Source organism: Hypanus sabinus, chromosome 6 (assembly GCF_030144855.1).
Source record: "Hypanus sabinus isolate sHypSab1 chromosome 6, sHypSab1.hap1, whole genome shotgun sequence".
Taxonomy (NCBI): Eukaryota; Metazoa; Chordata; class Chondrichthyes; order Myliobatiformes; family Dasyatidae; genus Hypanus; species Hypanus sabinus.
In genome coordinates, this window is record NC_082711.1 from 113643638 (window position 1) to 113658903 (window position 15266).

Sequence of the window (15266 nt, forward strand, 5' to 3'; positions counted from 1 at the left end):
AATCAGCACAGAGACACGCCCATTGCCCAATCAGGGTGATAGCGTAAATGAGCAAGAGACAGGTCCATTGACCACAGAGGGTGATAGTGTAATTCAGCAAAGAGAGAAGCCCATTGACCACAGATGGTGACAGTGTAAATCAGCACAGAGAGAGGTCCATTGACCACACAGAGTGATAGTGTAAATGAGCAAGAGACAGGTCCATTGACCACAGAGGGTGATAGTGTAATTCAGCAAAGAGAGAAGCCCATTGACCACAGATGGTGACAGTGTAAATCAGCACAGAGAGAGGTCCATGGACCACACAGAGTGATAGTGTAAATCAGCAAGAGACATGCCCATTGACCAATCAGGGTGATAGTGTAAATGAGCAAGAGACAGGTCCATTGACCACACAGGGTGAGATCGTAAATGAGCACAGAGATAGGCTCATTGACCACACAGTGTGATGGTGTAAATCAGCACAGAGACAGGCCAATTGACCACACAGGGTGATAGTGTAAATCAGCACAGAGACAGGCCCATTGACCACACAGTGTAATAGCTTAAATTAGCAGAGAAACAGGCCCATTGACCACTCAGGGTAATAGTGTAAATCAGATCAGAGACAGGCTCATGGACCTCACAGGGTGATAGTGTAAATCAGGACAGAGGCAGGCCCGTGGATCACTCAGGCTGATAGTTTAAATCAGCACAGAGACAGGCCCATTGACGACACAGGGTGACAGTGTAAATCAGCAAGAGACAGTTCCATTGACCATACAGGGTAATCGTGTAAAGCAGCACAGAGACAGGTCTACTGACCACACAGTGACAGTGTAAATCAGGATAGAGACAGGCCCGTGAATCACTCAGGCTGATAGTGTAAATCAGCACAGAGACAGGCCCATTGACAAACAGTGTGATAGTTCAAATCAGCACAGAGACAGGTCTATTGACCACACGGGGTGATAGTGTAAATCAGCACAGAGACAGGTCCATTGACCACACAGGGTGATAGTGTAAATCAGCTGAGAGACAGGTCTATTGACCACACAGACTAATAGTTTAAATCAGCACAGAGACAGGTCCATTGACCACACAGGGTGATAGTGTAAATCAGGATAGAGACAGGCCCGTGGATCACTCAGGCTGATTGTTTAAATCAGCACAGAGACAGGCCCATTGACAACACAGTGTGAGAGTGCAAATCAGTACCGAGACAGGTCCATTGTCCACACGGGGTGATAGTGTAAGTGAACAAGAGACAGGTCCATTGACCACACAGGGTGATAGTGTAAGTGAACAAGAGACAGGTCCATTGACCACACAGGGTGATAGCTTAAATCAGCAGACTAACAGGCCCTTTGACCACTCAGGGAAATAGTGTAAACCAGCACAGAGACAGGTCCATTGACCACACAGTGTGATAGTGTAATTCAGCAAAGAGAGAAGCCCATTGACCACACAGAGTGTTAGTGTAAATCAGCAAGAGACAGGTCCATTGACCACACAGGGTGATAGTGTAAATCAGCAAGAGGCAGGTCCATTGACCACACAGGGTGATAGTGTAAACCAGTACAGAGACAGGTCCATTGACCACACAGGGTGAGAGTGTAAATGAGCAAGAGACAGGTCCATTGACCACACAGGGTGAGACCGTAAATCAGCACAGAGACAGGTACATGGACCACACAGGGTGATAGTGTAAATCAGCACCGAGACAGGCCCATTGTCCACTCAAGGTGAGACCGTAAATCAGCACAGAGACAGGAACATGGACCACACAGGATGATAGTGAAAATCAGCAAGAGACAGGTCCATTGACCACACAGGGTGATAGTGTAAATCAGCACAGAGACAGGACCCTTGACCACACAGTGTGATAGTCTAAATCTGCACCGAGACAGGCCCATTGTCCACACAAGGTGAGACCGTAAATCAGCACAGAGACAGGTACATGGACCACACAGGGTGATAGTGTAAATCAGCAAGAGTCAGGTCCATTGACCACACAGGGTGATAGTTTAAATCAGCACAGAGACAGGACCCTTGACCACACAGGGTGATAGTGTAAGTCAGCAATAGAGAGGTCCATTGACCACACAGGGTGATAGTGTAAATCAGCTGAGAGACAGGTCTATTGACCACACAGACTAATAGTGTAAATCAGCACAGAGACAGGTCCATTGACCACACAGGGTGATAGTGTAAATCAGGATAGAGACAGGCCCGTGGATCACTCAGGCTGATAGTTTAAATCAGCACAGAGACAGGCCCATTGACAACACAGTGTGAGAGTGCAAATCAGTACCGAGACAGGTCCATTGTCCACACGGGGTGATAGTGTAAATCAGCAGAGAGACAGGTCCATTGACCACACAGGGTGATAGTGTAATTCAGCAAAGAGAGAAGCCCATTGACCACAGATGGTGACAGTGTAAATCAGCACAGAGAGAGGTCCATTGACCACACAGAGTGATAGTGTAAATCAGCACAGACACAGGCCCGTTGAGCTCTCAGGCTGACAGTGTAAATCAGCACAGAGACACGCCCATTGACCAATCAGGGTGATAGTGTAAATGAGCAAGAGACAGGTCCATTGACCACACAGGGTGAGATCGTAAATGAGCACAGAGATAGGCTCATTGACCACACAGTGTGATGGTGTAAATCAGCACAGAGACAGGCCAATTGACCACACAGGGTGATAGTGTAAATCAGCACAGAGACAGGCCCATTGACCACACAGTGTAATAGCTTAAATTAGCAGAGAAACAGGCCCATTGACCACTCAGGGCAATAGTGTAAATCAGATCAGAGACAGGCTCATGGACCTCACAGGTGATAGTGTAAATCAGGACAGAGGCAGGCCCGTGGATCACTCAGGCTGATAGTTTAAATCAGCACAGAGACAGGCCCATTGACGACACAGGGTGACAGTGTAAATCAGCAAGAGACAGTTCCATTGACCATACAGGGTGATCGTGTAAAGCAGCACAGAGACAGGTCTACTGACCCCACAGTGACAGTGTAAATCAGGATAGAGACAGGCCCGTGAATCACTCAGGCTGATAGTGTAAATCAGCACAGAGACAGGCCCATTGACCAAACAGTGTGATAGTTCAAATCAGCACAGAGACAGGTCTATTGACCACACGGGGTGATAGTGTAAATCAGCACAGAGACAGGTCCATTGACCAAACGGGTTGATAGTGTAAATCAGCACAGAGACAGGCCCATTGTGCACACAGGGTAAGATCGTAAATCAGCACAGAGACATCCCCTTTGACTACACAGTGTGATCGTGTAAATCAGGACAGAGACAGGTTTTAGGACCTCACAGGGTGATGGTGCAAATCAGCACAGAGACAGTTACATTCACCACACAGAGTGATAGTGTAAATCAGCACAGAGACAGTTCCATTGACCACACAGGGTGATAGTGTAAATCAGCACAGAGGCAGGCACATTGACCACACAGAGTGACAGTGTAAATCAGCAAAGAGACAGGCCCATTGACCAGACAGGGTGATAGTGTAAATCAGCACAGAGACAGGCCCATTGGCCACTCAGGGTGATAGTGTAAATCAGCACAGAGACAGGTACGTGGACCAGACAGGGTGATAGTGTAAATCAGCACAGAGACAGTTCCATTGACCACACAGGGTGCTGGTGTAAATCAGCACAGAGACAGGCCCATTGGCCACTCAGGGTGATAGTGTAAATCAGCACAGAGACAGGCCCAATGACCACTCAGTGTGATAGTGTAAATCAGCAAGATACAGGTACGTGGACCACACAGGATGATAGTGTAAACCAGCACAGAGAGCGGTCCATTGACCAAACGGGGTGATAGTGTAAATGAACATGAGACTGGTCCATTGACCACACATGGTGATAGTATAATTCAGAAAAGAGAGAAGCCCATTGACCACACATGGTGACAGTGTAAATCAGCAGAGAGACATGCCCATTGACCACACAGGGTGATAGAGTAAATCAGCACAGAGACAGGCCCATTCACCACACAGGGTGATAGTGTAAATCAGCACAGAGACAGGACCTTTGACCACACAGGGTGATAGTGTAAATCAGGATAGAGACAGGCCCGTGGATCTCTCAGGCTGATAGTGTATATCAGCACAGAGTCAGGCCCATTGTCGACACAGGGTGACAGTGTAAGTCATTAATAGAGAGGTCCATTGTCCACACAGGGAGATAGTGTAAATCAGCAAGAGAGAGGTCCTTTGACCACACAGGGTGATAGTGTAAATCAGCAAGAGACAGGTCCATTAACCACACAGGGTGATAGTGTAAACCAGCACAGAGTGCGATCCATTGAACAAACGGGGTGATAGTGTAAATGAGCAAGAGACAGGTCCATTGACCACACAGGGTGATAGTGTAAATCAGCAAGAGGCAGGTCCATTAACCACACAGGGTGATAGTGTAAACCAGCACAGAGTGCGATCCATTGAACAAACGGGGTGATAGTGTAAGTCAGCAAAGAGAGAATCCCATTGACCACACAGGGTGATGGTGTAAGTCAGCACAGAGACACGCCCTTTGACTACACAGTGTGATAGTACAAATCAGGACACAGACATGTTTATGGACCACACAGGGTGATGGTGCAAATCAGTACAGAGACAGTTCCATTGACCACACAGAGTGATAGTGTAAATCAGCACAGAGACAGTTCCATTGACCGCACAGAGTGATAGTGTAAATCAGCACAGAGAGAGTTCCATTGACCACACAGGGTGCTGGTGTAAATCAGCTGAGAGACAGGCACATTGACCACACAGTGTGACAGTGTTAATCAGCAAAGAGACAGGCCTATTGACCAGACAGGGTGATAGTGTAAATCAGCACAGAGACAGTTCCATTGACCACTCAGGGTGATAGTGTAAATCAGCACAGAGACAGGTCCATTGACCACACAGGATGATAGTGTAAACCAGCCCAGAAACAGGTCCATTGACCACACGGAGTGATAGTGTAAATGAACAAGAGACTGGTCCATTGACCACACAGGGTGATAGTATAATTCAGCAAAGAGAGAAGCCCATTGACCACACTTGGTGACAGTGTAAATCAGCAGAGAGACATCCCATTCACCACACAGGGTGATAGTGTAAATCAGCACAGAGACAGGACCCTTGACCACACAGGGTGATAGTGTAAATCAGCACAGAGACAGGCCCATTAACCACACAAGGTGATAGCTTAACTCAGCAGAGAAACAGGCCCATTGACCACTCAGGGTAATAGTGTAAATCAGCTGAGAGACAGGCTCATGGACCACACAGGGTAATAGTGTAAATCAGCACAGAGACAGGTCCATGGACCACACCGGGTGATCGTGTAAATCAGCACAGAGACAGGTCTATTGACCACACAGTGATAGTGTAAATCAGGATAGAGACAGGCCCCTGAATCACTCAGGCTGATAGTTTAAATCAGCACAGAGACAGGCCCATTGACCAAACAGTGTGATAGTTCAAATCAGCACAGAGACAGGTCTATTGACCGCAAGGGGCGATAGTGTAAATCAGCACAGAGACAGGCCCATTGACCACTCAGGGTGATAGTGTAAATCAGCACAGAGACAGGCCCATTGTCCACACAGGGTAAGATCATAAATCAGTACAGAGACACCCCCTTTGACTACACAGTCTGATCGTGTAAATCAGGACAGAGACAGGTTTTAGGACCACACAGGGTGATGGTGCAAATCAGCACAGAGACAGTTACATTCACCACACAGAGTGATAGTGTAAATCAGCACAGAGACAGTTCCATTGACCACACAGAGTGATAGTGTAAATCAGCACAGAGGCAGTTCCATTGACCACACAGAGTGATAGTGTAAATCAGCACAGAGACAGTTCCATTGACCACACAGAGTGATAGTGTAAATCAGCACAGAGACAGTTCCATTGACCACACAGGGTGCTGGTGTAAATCAGCTGAGAGGCAGTCCCATTGACCAGACAGGGTGATAGTGTAAATCAGCACAGAGACAGGCCCATTGGCCACTCAGGGTGATAGTGTAAATCAGCACAGAGACAGGCCCAATGACCACTCAGTGTGATAGTGTAAATCAGCACAGAGACAGGTACGTGGACCACACAGGGTGATAGTGTAAAGCAGCAAGAGACAGGTCCATTGACCACACAGGATGATAGTGTAAACCAGCACAGAGAGCGGTCCATTGACCAAACGGGGTGATAGTGTAAATGAACATGAGACTGGTCCATTGATCACACATGGTGATAGTATAATTCAGAAAAGAGAGAAGCCCATTGACCACACATGGTGACAGTGTAAATCAGCAGAGAGACATGCCCATTGACCACACAGGGTGATAGAGTAAATCAGCACAGAGACAGGCCCATTGGCCACTCAGGGTGATAGTGTAAATCAGGATAGAGACAGGCCCGTGGATCACTCAGGCTGATAGTGTATATCAGCACAGAGTGAGGCCCATTGACGACACAGGGTGACAGTGTAAGTCATTAATAGAGAGGTCCATTGTCCACACAGGGAGATAGTGTAAATCAGCAAGAGAGAGGTCCATTGACCACACAGGGTGATAGTGTAAATCAGCAAGAGACAGGTCCATTAACCACACAGGGTGATAGTGTAAATCAGCACAGAGTGCGATCCATTGAACAAATGGGGTGATAGTGTAAATGAGCAAGAGACAGGTCCATTGACCACACGGGGTGATAGTGTAAGTCAGCAAAGAGAGAATCCCATTGACCACACAGGGTGATGGTGTAAGTCAGCACAGAGACACGCACTTTGACTACACAGTGTGATAGTACAAATCAGGACACAGACATGTTTATGGACCACACAGGGTGATGGTGCAAATCAGTACAGAGACAGTTCCATTGACCACACAGGGTGATAGTGTAAATCAGCAAGAGACAGCTACATTGACCACACAGGATGATAGTGTAAACCAGCACAGAAACAGGTCCATTGACCACACGGAGTGATAGTGTAAATGAACAAGAGACTGGTCCATTGACCACACAGGGTGATAGTATAATTCAGCAAAGAGAGAAGCCCATTGACCACACTTGGTGACAGTGTAAATCAGCTGAGAGACAGGCTCATGGACCACACAGGGTGATAGTGTAAATCAGCACAGAGACAGGCCCATGGAACACACAGGTTGATAGTGTAAATTAGCACAGAGACAGGCCCATTGACCACTCAGGGTCATGGTGTAAATCAGCACAGAGACAGGTCCATTGACCACTCAGAGTGATAGTGTACATCAGCACAGACACAGGTCCATTGAGCTCACAGGGTGATAGTGTAATTCAGCAAAGAGAGAAGCCCATTGACCACACAGTGTGACAGTGTAAATCAGCACAGAGACAGGCCCCTTGACCACACAGGGTGATAGTGTAAATCCGCACTGAGACAGGCCCGTGGATTACTCAGGGTGATAGTGTAAATCAGCTCAGAGACAGTCTCAGGGACCATACAGGGTGATAGTGAAAATCAGGACAGAGAAAGGTCCATTGACCACACAGAGTGATCGTGTAAATCAGCACAGAGACAGGTCTATTGACCACACAGAGTGATAGTGTAAATCAGCACAGAGACAGGTCTATTGACCACACAGAGTGATAGTGTAAATCAGCAGAGAGACAGGTCCATTGACCACTCAGGGTGATAGTGTAAATCAGCAAGATACAGGTCCATTGACCACACAGAGTGACAGTGTAAATCAGAACAGAATCAGGCCCACAGACCACACAGGTTGATGGTGCAAATCAGCACAGGGCAAGGCCCATTGATCACTCAGGCTGATAGTGAAAATCAGCACAGTTACAGGTCCATTGATCACTCAGGCTGATTGTGAAAATCAGGACAGAGACAGGTCCATTGACCACACAGAGTGATCGTGTAAATCAGCACAGAGACAGGTCTATTGACCACACAGAGTGATAGTGTAAATCAGCAGAGAGACATGCCCATTGACCACACAGGGTGATAGTGTAAATCAGCACTGAGACAGGCCCGTGGATTACCCAGGGTGATAGTGTAAATCAACTCAGAGACAGGCCCATGGACGACACAGGGTGATAGTGTAAATCAGCACAGAGACAGGCCCTTTGACCACACAGGGTGATGGTGTAAATGAACAAGGGACAGGTCCATTGACCACACATGATAATAGTGTAATTCAGCAAAGAGAGAAGCCCATTGACCACACATGGTGACAGTGTAAATCAGCAGAGAGACATGCACATTGACCACACAGGGTGATAGCTTAAATTAGCAGAGAAACAGGCCCCTTGACCACACAGGGTGATAGTGTAAATCCGCACTGAGACAGGCCCGTGGATTACTCAGGGTAATAGTGTAAATCAGCTCAGAGTCAGGTCCATTGACGACACAGGGTGATAGTGTAAATCAGCACAGAGACACTCCCATTGACCAATCAGGGTGATAGTGTAATTCAGCAAAGAGAGAAGCCCATTGACCACACAGTGTGATGGTGTAAATCAGCACAGAGACAGGCCCATTGTCCATATAGGGTGAGATCGTAAATCAGCACAGAGATAGGCTCATTGACCTCACAAAGTGATAGTGTAAATCAGCACAGGGACAGGCCCATTGACCACTCAGGGTCATAGTGTAAATCAGCACAGGGACAGGCCCATTGACCACTCAGGGTCATAGTGTAAATCAGCACAGAGACAGGTCCATTGACCACACAGGGTCATAGTGTAAATCAGCACAGGGACAGGCCCATTGACCACTCAGGGTCATAGTGTAAATCAGCACAGGGACAGGCCCATTGACCACTCAGGGTCATAGTGTAAATCAGCACAGGGACAGGCCCATTGACCACTCAGGGTCATAGTGTAAATCAGCACAGGGACAGGCCCATTGACCACTCAGGGTCATAGTGTAAATCAGCACAGGGACAGGCCCATTGACCACTCAGGGTCATAGTGTAAATCAGCACAGGGACAGGCCCATTGACCACTCAGGGTCATAGTGTAAATCAGCACAGGGACAGGCCCATTGACCACTCAGGGTCATAGTGTAAATCAGCACAGGGACAGGCCCATTGACCACTCAGGGTCATAGTGTAAATCAGCACAGGGACAGGCCCATTGACCACTCAGGGTCATAGTGTAAATCAGCACAGGGACAGGCCCATTGACCACTCAGGGTCATAGTGTAAATCAGCACAGAGACAGGCTCATTGACCACACAGTGTAATAGCTTAAATCAGCAGAGAAACAGGCCCATTGAACACTCAGCGTAATAGTGTAAATCAGCACAGGGACAGGCCCATTGACCACTCAGGGTCATAGTGTAAATCAGCACAGACACAGGCCCGTTGAACCCTCAGTCTGATTGTGTAAATCAGCACAGAGACAGGTCCATTGACCACACAAGTGATAGTGTAAATCAGCACAGACACAGGCCCGTTGAACCCTCAGTCTGATTGTGTAAATCAGCACAGAGACAGGTCCTTTGACCACACAGGGTGACAGTGTAATTCAGCAAAGAGGGAAGCCCATTGACCAGACAGTGTGATAGTGGAAATCAGCACAGAGACAGGCCCATTGTCCACATAGAGTGAGATTGTAGATCAGTACAGAGACAGGCCCCTTGACCACACAGGGTGATAGTGTAAATCAGCACAGAGACAGGCACATTGAGCACACAGGGTGACAGCTTAAATTAGCAGAGAAACAGGTCCATTGACCACACAGGGTGACAGTGTAATTCAGCAAAGAGGGAAGCCCATTGACCAGACAGTGTGATAGTGGAAATCAGCACAGAGACAGGCCCATTGACCACACAGGGTGATAGTGTAAATCAGCACAGAGACAGGTCCATTGACCACACATGATGATAGTGTATTTCAGCAAAAAGAGAAGCCCATTGACCACACACGGTGACAGTGTAAATCAGCAGAGAGACATGCCCATTGACCACACAGGGTGATAGTGTAAATGAGCACAGAGACAGGTCCGTTGACCACACAGGGTGATAGAGTAAATCAGCACAGAGTGAGGACCGTTGATCACTGAGGCTGATAGTGTAAATCAGCACAGAGACAGGCCCATGGAACACACAGGTTGATAGTGTAAATTAGCACAGAGACAGGCCCATTGACCACACAGAGTGATAGTGTAAATCAGCACAGACACAGGCTCGTTGAGCCCTCAGGCTGACAGTGTAAATCAGCACAGAGACACGCCCATTGACCAATCAGGGTTATAGCGCAAATTAGCAAGAGACAGGTCCATTGAACACACAGTGTGAGATCGTAAATCAGCACAGAGACAGGCTCATTGACAACACAGGGTAATAGTGTAAATCAGCACAGAGACAGGCCCATTGACCACACAGTGTAATAGCTTAAATTAGCAGAGAAACAGGCCCATTGACCACTCAGGGTAATAGTGTAAATCAGATCAGAGACAGGCTCATGGACCACACAGGGTGATAGTGTAAATCAGGACAGAGGCAGGCCCGTGGATCACTCAGGCTGATAGTTTAAATCAGCACAGAGACAGGCCCATTGATGACACAGGGTGACAGTGTAAATCAGCAAGAGACAGTTCCATTGACCACACATAGTGATAGTGTAAATCAGCACACAGACAGGTCCATTGACCACACAGGGTGATAGTGCAAATCAGCACAGAGACAGGTCCATTGACTACACAGTGTGATAGTGTAAATCAGCACAGAGACAGGCACTTTGTGCACACAGGGTGATAGCTTAAATTAGCAGAGAAACAGGCCCATTGACCACTCAGAGTAATAGTGTAAATCAGCTCGTAGACAGGCTCATGGAGCACACAGGCTGATAGTGTAAATCAGCACAGTGACTGGCCCATTGACAACACAGGGTGATAGTGTAAATGAACAAGAGACAGGTCCATTGACCACACATGATGATAGTGTAATTCAGCAAAAAGAGTAGCCTATTGACCACACACGGTGACAGTGTAATTCAGCACACAGACAGGCCCCTTGACCACACAGGGTGATAGCTTAAATCAGCAGAGAAACAGGCCCATTGACCACTCAGGGAAATAGTGTAATTCAGCACAGAGACAGGTCCATTGACCACATAAATAGTGTAAATCAGCACAGAGACAGGTCCGTGGACCACACCGGGTGATCGTGTAAATCAGCACAGAGACAGGTCTATTGACCACACAGTTTGATAGTGTAAATCAGCAGAGAGCCATGCCCATTGACCACACAGGGTGATAGATTAAATCAGCACAGACACAGGTCCATTGACGACACAGGGTGACAGTGTAAATCAGAACAGAATCAGGCCCGCAGACCACACAGGTTGATGGTGTAAATCAGCACAGGGCAAGGCCCATTGATCACTCAGGCTTATAATGAAAATCAGCACAGTTACAGGTCCATTGACCACTCAGGGTGATAGTGTAAATCAGCACTGAGACAGGCCCGTGGATTACTCAGGGTGATAGTGTAAATCAGCTCAGAGACAGGCCCATGGACGACACAGGGTGATAGTGTAAATCAGCACAGAGACAGGTCTATTGACCACACAGAGTGACAGTGTAAATCAGAACAGAATCAGGCCCGCAGACCACACAGGTTGATGGTGTAAATCAGCACAGGGCAAGGCCCATTGATCACTCAGGCTTATAATGAAAATCAGCACAGTTACAGGTCCATTGACCACTCAGGGTGATAGTGTAAATCAGCACTGAGACAGGCCCGCGGATTACTCAGGGTGATAGTGTAAATCAGCTCAGAGACAGGCCCATGGACGACACAGAGTGATAGTGTAAATCAGCACAGAGACAGGCCCCTTGACCACACAGGGTGATAGTGTAAATCAGCACAGAGACAGGCCCTTTGACCACACAGGGTGATAGCTTAAATCAGCAGAGTAACAGGCCCATTGACCACTCAGGGAAATAGTGTAAATCAGCTCAGAGACAGGCTCATGGACTGCACAGTGTGAAAGTGTAAATTAGCACAGAGATAGGCCCATTGACCGCTCAGGGTGATAGTGTAAATTAGCACAGAGGCAGGCCCATTGACCACTCAGGGTCATGGTGTAAATCAGCACAGAGACAGGTCCATTGACCACTCAGAGTGATAGTGTACATCAGCACAGACACAGGTCCATTGAGCTCACAGGGTGATAGTGTAAATCAGAACAGAATCACGCCCACAGACCACTCAGGCTGATAGTGTAAATCAGCACAGTTACAGGTCCATTGACCACTCAGGGTGATAGTGTAAATCCGCACTGAGACAGGCCCGTGGATTACTCAGGGTGATAGTGTAAATCAGCTCAGAGACAGTCTCAGGGACCATACAGGGTGATAGTGAAAATCAGGACAGAGACAGGTCCATTGACCACACAGAGTAATAGTGTAAATCAGCAGAGAGACAGGTCCATTGACCACTCAGGGTGATAGTGTAAATCAGCAAGATACAGGTCCATTGACCACACAGAGTGACAGTGTAAATCAGAACAGAATCAGGCCCGCAGACCACACAGGTTGATGGTGTAAATCAGCACAGGGCAAGGCCCATTGATCACTCAGGCTGATAATGAAAATCAGCACAGTTACAGGTCCATTGACCACTCAGGGTGATAGTGTAAATCAGCACTGAGACAGGCCCGTGGATTACTCAGGGTGATAGTGTAAATCAGCTCAGAGACAGGTCTATTGACCACACAGAGTGATAGTGTAAATCAGCTCAGAGACAGGTCCATTGACCACTCAGGGTGATAGTGTAAATCAGCAAGATACAGGTCCATTGACCACACAGAGTGGCAGTGTAAATCAGAACAGAATCAGGCCCGCAGACCACACAGGTTGATGGTGTAAATCAGCACAGGGCAAGGCCCATTGATCACTCAGGCTGATAGTGAAAATCAGCACAGTTACAGGTCCATTGACCACTCAGGGTGATAGTGTAAATCAGCACTGAGACAGGCCCGTGGATTACTCAGGGTGATAGTGTAATTCAGCAAAGAGAGAAGCCCATTGACCACACAGTGTGACAGTGTAAATCAGCGCAGAGACAGGACCATTGATCTCACAGTGTGATAGTGTAAATCAGCACAGAGATAGGCCCCTTGACCACACAGGGTGATAGCTTAAATCAGCAGAGAAACAGGCCCATTGACCACTCAGGGTAATAGTATATATAAGCACAGAGACAGGCTCATGGACCACACAGGTTGAAAGTGTAAATGAACAAGAGACAGGTGCATTGAACACACAGAGGTATCTTGTAAATCAGCACAGAGACAGGTCTATTGACCACACAGTTTGATAGTGTAAATCAGCAGAGAGTCATGCCCATTGACCACACAGGGTGATAGATTAAATCAGCACAGGGACAGGTCCATTGACCACTCAGGGTGATAGTGTAAATCAGCAAGATACAGGTCCATTGACCACACAGAGTAATAGTGTAAATCAGAACAGAATCAGGCCCGCAGACCACACAGGTTGATGGTGTAAATCAGCACAGGGCAAGGCCCATTGATCACTCAGGCTTATAATGAAAATCAGCACAGTTACAGGTCCATTGACCACTCAGGGTGATAGTGTAAATCAGCACTGAGACAGGCCCGTGGATTACTCAGGGTGATCGTGTAAATCAGCTCAGAGACAGGCTCATGGACGACACAGGGTGATAGTGTAAATCAGCACAGAGACAGGTCTATTGACCACACAGAGTGATAGTGTAAATCAGCAAGATACAGGTCCATTGACCACACAGAGTGACAGTGTAAATCAGAACAGAATCAGGCCCGCAGACCACACAGGTTGATGGTGTAAATCAGCACAGGGCAAGGCCCATTGATCACTCAGGCTGATAGTGAAAATCAGCACAGTTACATGTCCATTGACCACTCAGGGTGATAGTGTAAATCAGCACTGAGACAGGCCCGTGGATTACTCAGGGTGATAGTGTAAATCAGCAAGAGAGAGGTCCATTGACCAGAAAGGGTGACAGTGTAAATCAGCACAGACAGGTCTATTGACCACACAGACTAATAGTGTAAATCAGCACAGAGACAGGTCCATTGACCACACAGGGTGATCGTGTAAATCAGCACAGAGACAGGTCTATCGACAACACAGAGTGATAGTGTAAATCAGGATAGAGACAGGTCCGTTGAGCCCTCAGGCTGATAGTGTAAATCAGCACAGAGACAGGCCCATTGACAACACAGTGTGAGAGTGCAAATCAGTACCGAGACAGGCCCATTGACCAATCAGGGTGACTGCGTAAATGAGCAAGTGACAGGTCCATTGACCACACAGAGTGACAGTGTAAATCAGAACAGAATCAGGCCCACAGACCACTCAGGCTGATAGTGTAAATCAGCACAGTTACAGGTCCATTGACCACACAGAGTGATCGTGTAAATCAGCACAGAGACAGGTCTATTGACCACACAGAGTGATAGTGTAAATCAGAACAGAATCAGGCCCGCAGACCACACAGGTTGATGGTGTAAATCAGCACAGGGCCAGGCCCATTGATCACTCAGGCTTATAATGAAAATCAGCACAGTTACAGGTCCATTGACCACTCAGGGTGATAGTGTAAATCAGCACTGAGACAGGCCCGTGGATTACTCAGGGTGATAGTGTAAATCAGCTCAGAGACAGGCCCATGGACGACACAGGGTGATAGTGTAAATCAGCACAGAGACAGGTCTATTGACCACACAGAGTGACAGTGTAAATCAGAACAGAATCAGGCCCGCAGACCACACAGGTTGATGGTGTAAATCAGCACAGGGCAAGGCCCATTGATCACTCAGGCTTATAATGAAAATCAGCACAGTTACAGGTCCATTGACCACTCAGGGTGATAGTGTAAATCAGCACTGAGACAGGCCCGTGGATTACTCAGGGTGATAGTGTAAATCAGCTCAGAGACAGGCCCATGGACGACACAGGGTGATAGTGTAAATCAGCACAGAGACAGGTCTATTGACCACACAGAGTGATAGTGTAAATCAGCACAGAGACAGGCCCCTTGACCACACAGGGTGATAGTGTAAATCAGCACAGAGACAGGCCCTTTGACCACACAGGGTGATAGCTTAAATCAGCAGAGTAACAGGCCCATTGACCACTCAGGGAAATAGTGTAAATCAGCTCAGAGACAGGCTCATGGACTGCACAGTGTGAAAGTGTAAATTAGCACAGAGATAGGCCCATTGACCACTCAGGGTCATAGTGTAAATCAGC